Raw genomic sequence first — 8,975 nt, forward strand, 5'->3', positions numbered from 1 at the left:
AGTAAAAGAAAAGCCACAGAAAAAAAAAAAAAAAAAAGAGTATGATGACAGAATTTGGGAGACCCATTAGAAGCAACAGCAGTACTTCGTGTGATCCGTTGTGGTGGTTTGAACTATGAATCTGACAGGAGAGAGAGGAAGCAACGTACAGATTGAGGCTATGTCCTGAAGTCTCTAAGCAGGGACTGGGAATGGGTTTGGAGAGAAGAGTAAGGGCAGGGGCATGTGAGTTTGCAGATTACACAACTAAGTGGATGCAGTGAGTGGGAGAATTTGGAGACACACATGGAGAATAAAAATTAATTTCCTTGAGGTATCTAAAGTCTTACACTTCTTTTAGACAGAGCAAGTAGAGATTTGAAGTGCTAGGTATAGGAACCCAGAGTTCAGGAAAGAGTTGTGAGATGGAGGTACAAACTGAAGAGTCATGAACGAAGAAATGATATTTAAGGTACACAAGTGAATGGCATCACCTCGGGGAAGTACAGAGTTGGAGCCTTGCAGAATACCAGCATTAGGCTGTAAGACCCAGACCAGGACAGTCCCGGCTGGAGGAGTAGGAGGGAGCGCAGGAAGTGTGGGTTCCACAGACCAAGCGCAGTTCCCACCAGAGACAGGAGGAAGTGGCCAGCTGTCCTCAGGGCTACCAGGAGCGAAGGAACATTAGGACTGAGAAGAGCCCATTGGACAAGGCAGAGGTCATTGTGGCAGGAAAAGAGCTCCAGTGTAGATGCAGGTCAGAGAGCCTGGAGAGAGGACGGGAAGTGGTGACTGTTTAATGTCACCTGACCCTGCTATACAATAGGTTTTAACTGCCAGAAAAGCTGAGAAATCCCACCAGCACCCAGGCCGAGGTAGCACACGCTACTACCTAGCAAGCTGCAGCCTCACGGAAGGCCCGAGTTTCATTCCCAGCCCACCCTGAAACCAGACCATGAGTGCCTACCTGGCATCCTGGGTACTCATCAAGTTGATGTAGGAGAATGGTCATAGCAAGCAGGACCTTGTCCAAAAAAGTAAAAGAGAAAAGACTAGAAATACATTCCTTTCACTCTCATGTTCTGAAAAATGGCTTTTTCTGTTAAATAAAATTATAGTGAATCAAGACAGGACCCTTTTTTCCCTGATTATGTGGGTTCTTAATTTTGTACAAGAAAAAACTCAAGAGCCAGCCATTGATCAACAGTGAAAGGAGCCAGCAGGTGGCATACTGATTAAGGAGCTAGACTCCCACATGGCGGGCCAGGGTTTGAGCCCCAGCCTCAAGAACCTGGAAATCACACCAGGCATGGATGCGAGCATGCCCAAAGTCCTGAGAGGAGAATGAAGGGGAAGGGATTGCAGCCTGGTTATTCCTTTGGGGAATGACTTCTCACTTTCCCTCTCAGGAGAATGCACGCACCCTATCTTAAAAACCTAAAAAGAAAAAAATTTAAAAAGTAAAAGCAAGTTCATTAAGAAAAATATACAGAACCTCTTACTCCATGGACAGAGCAGCCCTGTGAAGGGAGGTAGGTTACCAGCTCCATTCTCTCCTCATGGACAGGATGAGGGAATGAGCCCGGGATGAGCTGCTGCTACCCACTGCTTTCCTAATTGCAAACTTCAAGAGGAAGGGGAGAGCCGATACCTGAAAGGAGAGAGAGACGGGCCACCCCACAAGTAGGGCAACCCTGCGTGTCAGTGCGTGGCTGGTTTACGTGGCTTGGCTTAATGCCAGGCCAAGTGAAGCGCACTGTATTAGTGACTTTTTCGGGAAAGGGGTGAAGTTTGCCTGGAACCCCGCCAGGTCTCACCCCTTTTCTTGCTGGAGTTGCTTCCTGCGGTTGTCCTGGTTACTGCACGCTGTCACAGTTTACGTGGGAGTGCCATGTAACACGCTAATGCAGCGGCGTGAGGGTACGAGGAGTCTGAAGCTTTCGTTGCAGCAGTTGTTCAGGCATCGTATTCATTCCGACAGATTAAAAGCAGTCTCTCAGCCAGCTCCTGTTTCTCAGGTTTTATTGTTTTATCACAGGTGTTACAATAGCCCTCACCACAAGGCCAGCAGGTGGCGTGGTGGTTAAGGCGCTGGACTCCCCCATAGCCGATCGTGGTTTGAGTCCTGTACCTGGTGTCTCAAAAATCATTCCAGGCACGTGTGTGTGCATGCTCAAAATTCCAAGAGGAGAATGGAGAAGAGATTGCTGTGTGGCCATTCCCACTGGGGTGGTGCTCTCTTACTCTGCGTCTCTCTGTCTCTCTCCAGCTAGTGCACGTACCCTATGACAAAAACCTTTAAAAAATGTCTGTAAAGAATATCTCTTACCTCAGTCTCCTGCTGTCTCAGTAGGAGGTCATTGTTTTGGACAAGGCTCCAACAGATCAAACTAAAAATCAAAATGATGTCACTCACGGTAAAGTTCCATTTCACCAACTCAAAACTAAGCTGCTTATCGGACCTGAGAAATCAGGAGCGAGACAACTGCCAGCTTTCCTAACTGGGTTAGTTTCAATCAGCATGATAATGAAGTTTCTTCTGTCTTAATCCTTACACAAAAGAAGCACCTTAAATTAGCCTAACACCAACTGATTATTTTTCTATTGTTTTGTCTTCCTCACCGCTACCTGTCAAAGAAGGTACCTTTGAAATGCCCAGTATACTTTCCGTCCTTTGATTATGCTTTCTTACCCCTCTCTCTCCAAACCAACCTCTCTGCTCAACATGTTGACATTCTTATGCCACTTTATGGAATGAACTATTGCCTGATACTGGAATGGCAACAGGAAAAAACAAATTTTTAACCTTGTTTTCTTTTTTTTTGCTTTGTTTTATTCCTCCGTTTTACTTTAAGGGTTAACAGGCTTTATAGCGGCTGTAACTAGTGCAATGTTACAATTGTAGCAAACAAGGTCTTAAATAGGACTATTTGCTTAGAAGAGGAAACTGAAGCAACTTGCTTTAGGCAATGGTCAGAAGAATGCTACAGGGAAAAGGCCCTGAGAAATAAGAGATGAGCCTCTTTGCCCAAGCTACACAATGTGACAGGTTAAATTGGAAAGTTGTAATAATATTATCATTTAACATAATAGTTACACACAAATGTTTACACTGTTTTGTTAAACAGTATACTTAAAGAAAATAGGTTGTAGCTTAATCTGTCAGTGTATGTTCTAAGACTGAGTTCAGAGATACAATGTTGTCATAGGTGGTATGGCGGTTAAGGTGCTAGACTCCCATATGGCTGATGACTGCAGTTCAAGTCCTGAACCTGGTGGCTTGAAATATCAAGGGACCAGTAGTTGGCATAATGGCTACGTTATTGGACTCCCATGTAGTCAACCATGGTTCAAGTCCCAGATCTGGTGGCTTAAACTCACACCAGGAGCGTGTGTGTGCATGCCCAAGATCCTGAGAGGAGAATGGAGAAGAAGGGATTATGGCGTGGCCATCGCTCCTAGGGAGTGATTTCTCGTTTTCTGTCTCTCTGTCTCTCTCTGTCTCTCTCTTTCTTTCTGGTGAATGCATGCACCCTATACCAAAAACCTCTCCAAAAAAAAAGAAGAAAGAAAAGAAAATCATACTGAGCATGTGTGCATGAGTGTCCAAAATCCCAACAGGAGAATGGAAAACAAACAAACAAAAAAAACAGGATTACAACATGGTCGTCCACCCTGGGGGGGTGGAGGGGTTGGTTCTCACAGAATCATAAATGCCATGTGAAAAACAAAGGTGCACAGAACAAGTTTGGGAAAATCATGAGGGTAGGAGTAATACTAAACCAGATAAATTTATGTTATAGATAACAATGGATAAATGAGAACTGTGATGATATATAACATCCTAGAAACTTCTATTTCCGGGAGTTGGCTGTGAGCTAGTTAGCTCTCAGCCACTCCTGTACATGAACACAGCTAAATAAACTCCATTTCTCCCTCTTACATGACCTCTCAATCATTCACAGAAGTGGCCACTGGATTTTTTGCCACCAACAGAATTACAAAAAAAGTCAATTAACATTTTTACTCTAAAAGCAATTTTGTCTGACACTGCAAAGAACTATCCTTCTCTATTGGACTGAGATAAGATTCGTGGATGTCCCCCTGGTTTATCAATAACACATCTAGCCACGATGCCTCTAAATTCTCATGCATTTACATGATTAGCCAAACTGCTGGTTCCCACTTACCAACCCAAAGAGCTTGTTAACTACACTTTGGTTAAATAGTTGCTGTTTTATTTCATTGGCTAATTTTAAGTTGGGGAAAATCGATGTCAGACTTTACTGAATGGTGCATACTTGCTCCATTTTTGGTACCTGTTTGACTTTCCATAATGTAGACACAGTGAACTTGTTGCACATTGACCAGTAGACTTCATCAGTATCGTGATGCCGGTAACTGCAGTCGGAAAAAACTTTTGCTGTAAAGATAAGTGCTTTACCAAATCAGACTTCCTTTTCTTTTTTTTTTTTTTTTTTTTTGAGAGATTTTTGCTATAAAGTGCGTGCACTCACCAGAAAGACAGAGAGAGACAGAGAGACAGAAAGCAAGAAATCACCCCCTGGGGGGATGGCCATGCCGCAATCCTTTCTCCTCCATTCTCCTCTCGGGATCCTGGGCACGCACACGCATCTGGCTTGAGTTTAAGCCACCGGGTCCGGGACTTGAACCGCAGTTGACTACATGGGAGTTCAGCGACATAGCCACTATGCTAACTGCTGGTCCCCCAAATCAGACATTTTGATCAAGTAATTTGATCCAGCATTGGTAAAGAAATATTTAAATATCAGTAGAAAAGAAAAAAAAAAGCTGCAAAACTTTGGAATATTCAGAATCTATGTATAGCTGCTCAAAGTAAGTAATAATCCATAAGTAATTGCTCTATTAGGCGTTGTTGTCATTTCATTGTATCTGTAGTTCACATATTGAAAAAAATTGCATTTATTAGATTTTAATTTACATAACAAGCCTGCAAAGCCATGAATTTCTACTGCTTTGTTTTCTGTGATATAGAACCTCTTAATGTTTTTTCTATTTTTATAAAATCAAACTCTAAATGACAATGAAAAAAATAAAATAAAATTTTGTTAAAAAAAAAAAAAAAAAAAAAAAAACAAGATTCTCTTTCTCTTGGGACCAGCAGATGGCATAATGGTTACAACACTGGAGTCCTGGACCCCGCAGCTTAAATTCACGCCGAGTGTGTATGCCTGTCCAAGATTCTGGGAGAAGAATGGAGGAGAAGAGGTTGCAGCATGGCCATCCCCCTGAGGAATATTTCTTGCTGTCTTTCTCTGTCTCTCTCTGTCTCTCCAGCAAGTACATAGGACCTATACCAAAAGTCTCTGGGGAAAAAAAAAAAAGATTCTCTTCCTCTAGCTTTCAGACCGTTGGGCCAATCTCAGTCTGAGACCAGCCCACATATAATCCCTCTTCAGGGTTCTTTTCAGAAAACAAATTGACCCAGGCCACCCTCTCAGCCCACTTCCCTGCACCTGGTTATTTCTGGCCTGTTCACTCCTATTTGCCTATTCTTTGAGAATCTTGCAGATCTTATGACCCACCCCCCATTGCAACAATCCTTCTGAATAAAGTCTTTCCTTACTAAGTCCAGATTTGGCTTTTAAATGACAAAGTAATAAAATAGAGAATATCAGGACCAGCAGGTGGTGTAGTTTAGAACACTGGACTCCCACATGGCTGACCACCGTGGTTCAAGTCCCGGACCTGGCAGCTTACTTTCTCACTTTCCCTCTCTTCTGCTCTCTCTATTTCTGTGTCTCTCTCTGGTTGAGTGCATGTGCCCTATAGCAAATCTTAAAAATAATCATAATAAATAAAATAAGTAAATATTTAAAAAATAAAATCGAGAACATGTATATATAAGTCTCTCAAAAACCTTTTTGTAAAGTAGCATTTGAAAGGAAATACAACCCAGGGGACAGTCTGGGTTGGAGAGGTGATGAATTAAGAAGAAAGCCAGCAGAGTGGAAGAAGACTATCTTGAAGGGAGGAAAGAGAGGAACCCATTCCCATTAGCACATACTGGAATAGGGACTCATAAGCAGAGTGAGGGATTTGCAGAACAGAGGAAGGTCAAGAGCTTTGGTTTCTTCCTGCTGTCATTTGTCAGCAATAGGAAAGAAACACATTACAGAAAGTCAGCCGGGAGTTTGTTCCATCATGGCGGGTAGAAGGAGCAGAAAGGACACAGGGCCAGACTCGACTGTATTTAGCTCAGTGACATCTGGAAATCTGCCAGAGAGAAAGTCAGGTATAGAGAGTTGACCTACAGAGAGGCTGCTTCACCAGACATAGGCAAGGTACAGTCCAACAGAGACCAAGTTCCTGCTCAGAAGCCACATTTACAGGGCTTCTGCTTGCAGTGTGGGAAAAGTCCAAGCCATTTGGCTACAGATAAAAAAAAAAAAAATTTAAAAACAAAAAACTCAGGAAAATCAACACATGCATTGTACCTGAGCAAATCTTAGACCCGCACAGACTTGAAATCAGTCAAAGGTGAACAGAAACACACACACACACACACACACACACACACACACACACACACACATGAATTGGGACATCCTAAGGCTTCACTGAGTTTCTGCTCTGGAATTTGTGTGTGAGGGGAGGGGCTTAATTGTTTATCTTTCTCCATGAGAGAGAGAGAAATAGGCACTCCTAACAAGTACTCACGCCCAGCTGTGGCCAGCCTGGATCCCGAGCATGTACACACACTTACCAGCTATGTACAGGGAAGCCCTCAATGCAAAACAGAAACCTGTTCCACGTGGGTCCCATTGTGCTACCACTGCACCACCATCTGGCTGCTTCTCATGAATTCTGTAAGATACACCTGTAACTTTATAAACTTCCTCTTTGGTGGTCTGTAACTACAAGCTTTCTTTTCTTTTCTTTTTCTTTTTTCTTTTTTTCCATAGAGGTCACCAAGGAGCCCATGTATTCACTGGAGAGGGAGAAACAGAGACAGTGAGAGAGAAAGTGAGAAATCACTCCCCAGGGGCATGGCCATACTGAAAACCCTTATCCTTCATCCTTCTCCTGGAATCTTGGCTATGCACACACACACACACACACAACCAGTGTGATTCTCAGCCACTGAGTCCAGGACTTGAACCTGTCAGCCATGTGGAAGTCCAACGATGTGACCACTGTGCCGTCTATCAGCCCCCATCGACAAGCTTTCTTTTGGGTTGTCGGAAAAGTCATGGCACATTTTTGCATAGAAAAACATAGAAGGGACCAGCAGATGGCATAATGGTTATGCCCTGGACTCCCATTAAGTCGACCACGGATCGAGTCCAAAATCTGGTTGCTTAGCCTCATGCTGGGCACATGTGCATGCATATCCAAAAATATCCTAAAAGGAGAATGGAGGAGAAGGGATTATGGCATGGCCATCCCCCCTGAGGATTTCTCACTTTCTGTCTTTGTCTTTCTGATGAGTATACATGCCTTATGCCTTATAGCAAAAAAAAAAAAAAAAAAAGAAAAAAAAAAAGAAAAAATGGGAAAAGTCCAAGCCATTTGGCTACAGATAAAAAAAAAAAAAATTTAAAAACAAAAAACTCAGGAAAATCAACACATGCATTGTACCTGAGCAAATCTTAGACCCGCACAGACTTGAAATCAGTCAAAGGTGAACAGAAACACACACACACACACACACACACACACACACACACACACACACACATGAATTGGGACATCCTAAGGCTTCACTGAGTTTCTGCTCTGGAATTTGTGTGTGAGGGGAGGGGCTTAATTGTTTATCTTTCTCCATGAGAGAGAGAGAAATAGGCACTCCTAACAAGTACTCACGCCCAGCTGTGGCCAGCCTGGATCCCGAGCATGTACACACTACTTACCAGCTATGTACAGGGAAGCCCTCAATGCAAAACAGAAACCTGTTCCACGTGGGTCCCATTGTGCTACCACTGCACCACCATCTGGCTGCTTCTCATGAATTCTGTAAGATACACCTGTAACTTTATAAACTTCCTCTTTGGTGGTCTGTAACTACAAGCTTTCTTTTCTTTTCTTTTTCTTTTTTCTTTTTTTCCATAGAGGTCACCAAGGAGCCCATGTATTCACTGGAGAGGGAGAAACAGAGACAGTGAGAGAGAAAGTGAGAAATCACTCCCCAGGGGCATGGCCATACTGAAAACCCTTATCCTTCATCCTTCTCCTGGAATCTTGGCTATGCACACACACACACACACACAACCAGTGTGATTCTCAGCCACTGAGTCCAGGACTTGAACCTGTCAGCCATGTGGAAGTCCAACGATGTGACCACTGTGCCGTCTATCAGCCCCCATCGACAAGCTTTCTTTTGGGTTGTCGGAAAAGTCATGGCACATTTTTGCATAGAAAAACATAGAAGGGACCAGCAGATGGCATAATGGTTATGCCCTGGACTCCCATTAAGTCGACCACGGATCGAGTCCAAAATCTGGTTGCTTAGCCTCATGCTGGGCACATGTGCATGCATATCCAAAAATATCCTAAAAGGAGAATGGAGGAGAAGGGATTATGGCATGGCCATCCCCCCTGAGGATTTCTCACTTTCTGTCTTTGTCTTTCTGATGAGTATACATGCCTTATGCCTTATAGCAAAAAAAAAAAAAAAAAAAGAAAAGAAAAAAGAAAAAAAACACTCTTTAAAAAAAAAAAGGAAAGAAAAGAAAAATACGTCATGACTTTTCCGACAATCCAATATTAGTTACAACTAAAAGAGTCTCAAATCATACAAAATTACAATAGTCAAAAAACACTTAGGCTCTGAAGTACATTGCCTTGGCATTCATAAAGCAATTTATGCCAAATATATAAGAAGAAATTGACAGAGACATAATTGCAGTGGGAACTTGAATACTTGTTGTTCCACATTTGACTGATGAAGAAGAACAAATAGATAAGGATATGCATTCTGAATTCTAAAAATAATAAGATTACACATCATACTC

The sequence above is a fragment of the Tupaia chinensis genome, unplaced genomic scaffold (assembly GCF_000334495.1).
Source record: "Tupaia chinensis unplaced genomic scaffold, TupChi_1.0 Scaffold000253_1, whole genome shotgun sequence".
NCBI lineage: Eukaryota > Metazoa > Chordata > Mammalia > Scandentia > Tupaiidae > Tupaia > Tupaia belangeri.